A 1,979-nucleotide genomic window follows, 5' to 3' on the forward strand; every position below is an offset into this window, starting at 1 on the left:
TCTATCCTCACCGGTCCACCGCCGGGAAAAACTGGCGCCGAGTCCAGACTTTCCCCAATGCTCAGGGAAGGCGGTGTTTTAATGACAGCTGTGTCAGAGTTTCCCCTGAGTCCTGGAAAATCTCTTCTTCAAATACCTACCCCCCGCCCAGCCAGAGGGGAGTGTCCTGGGCTGGGGGCGCCGAGCTCGGTAAAGCACAGGGAACGGCTCCGTGGGCCGGGGCTTTAGCGCTGAGCTGACAGTCTGTACCGAGCTGCCGGAGGGCGACTCTGGCTCAAACACTCATTTCGGGAAAAGTCCCGGCGTCTGGCGGTGTCCGGGCTCAATCCCAATGGCTCTGTCACTGTCCCCACTCTCAGCGGGGGCCAGCGCTCCGGAACCCCACAGGTTTAAAGGAATTATTTCTAAAAATCTGAATAATCAAATCAGTGCCATAAATATAACTCAAACCGCGTCCAGCTGACTGCTACTCATGGAAACCTGATATTAAATGGCTCTGATATCACTCCGTTGACCATCACTGGTTTCATAACCATTTATATTAATCGGACTGAGCAGAAAGATGTCCCCATGAGTGTGGGGTTTACCAGGATCCCGGTCCGCTTATTAAAGTGCAATGCTAGGTATAACACGGAAATAAAACGCCATGAGCCGAGAAACAGAGAGACAGCGCTGGGAATCCTGATTCAGCACAGAGAGAGAGAGAGACGGAGGGAGGGGGGAGAGGTGGAGAGGCAGCATTGACCGGGAGCCACAGAGCTCTGAGTCATGGAGATGTACAGCAAGGAAACAGACCCTTCGGTTCAACCCGACCATGCCGACCAGATATCCCAACCCAATCTAGTCCCACCTGCCAGCACCCGGCCCAGATCCCTCCAATCCCTTCCTATTCATAGACCCATCCAAATGTCTCTTAAATGTACCAGCCTCCACCACTTCATTCCATACACGTACCACCCTCAGTGTGAAAAGGTTGCCCCTTAGATCTCTTTTATATCTTTCCCCTCTCACCCTAAACCTATGCCCTCTAGTTCTGGACTCCCCCACCCCAGGGAAAAGGCTTTGTCTATTTACCCTATCCATGCCCCTCATAATTTTGTAAACCCCTATAAGGTCACCCCTCAGCCTCTGACGTTCCAGGGAAAACAGCCCCAGCCTGTTCAGCCTCTCCCTATAGCTCAAATCCTCCAACCCTGGCAACATCCTTGTAAATCTTTTCTGAACCCTTTCAGGTTTCACAACAGCTTTCCGATAGGAAGGAGACCAGAATTGCACGCATTATTCCAATAGTGGCCCTGAGTGTTAGTGATTCTGGAGTCCGGGACAAATCAGACCAACACCCAAACTGAGTCACCGAGGGTGGAAGGAGCCAACATGCCAGCCACGTTGACACGAAGGTCAAGAACATACAGCAATGCCTCTACTTCCTCAGGAGGCTAAGGAAATTCAGCACATTCATAAAGACTCAATTTTTTATAGGAGTACCGTAGAAAGCATCCTATATGGATGCATCAGCACTTGGTAGGGCAACTGCTCTTCGCAAGGCTGCAAGGAACTACAGGGAGTTGTGAACACAGCCCAGTCCATCATACAAATGAGCTTTCCATCCATCGAGGTGAAAGTGAGGACTGCAGATGCTGGAGATCAGAGTCAAGATTAGAGTGGTGCTGGAAAAGCACAGCAGGTCAGGCAACATCCGAGGAGAGGAAAATCGATGTTTTGGGCAAAAGCCCTGCATCAGGAATTTGTGTGAATTTGTGAATGTTGTGAATTTCCATCCATTGACTCTATCCATACTTCTTGGGAAAGCAGCCAACCTAATCAAAGACCCCTCCCACCCCAATTATACTCTCTTCCACCCTCTTCCATCGGGCAGAAGATACAAAAGTTTGAATGCACATACAAACAGCTTCGAGAACAGTTTCTTCCCTGCATTTTGAATGAAATGCTTAAATATTAACGTTGATCTTTTTCTGCAA

The 1,979-nt window shown here is 49.7% G+C and overlaps 1 long non-coding RNA gene across 1 annotated transcript in view; it reads left to right on the forward strand.

Annotated features, from left to right (window-relative positions):
- The window catches only part of LOC122557445, a 50,315-nt gene extending 48,632 nt beyond the window's left edge, over window positions 1–1,683 (forward strand). The window contains exon 3 of the long non-coding RNA XR_006313832.1: window positions 1,233–1,683. This is a non-coding gene — a long non-coding RNA (uncharacterized LOC122557445). The remainder of the gene's footprint in view (window positions 1–1,232) is intronic.
- Window positions 1,684–1,979: the final 296 nt, after the last annotated feature.

This window comes from Chiloscyllium plagiosum, chromosome 15 (genome assembly GCF_004010195.1).
Source record: "Chiloscyllium plagiosum isolate BGI_BamShark_2017 chromosome 15, ASM401019v2, whole genome shotgun sequence".
NCBI classification, from domain to species: domain Eukaryota; kingdom Metazoa; phylum Chordata; class Chondrichthyes; order Orectolobiformes; family Hemiscylliidae; genus Chiloscyllium; species Chiloscyllium plagiosum.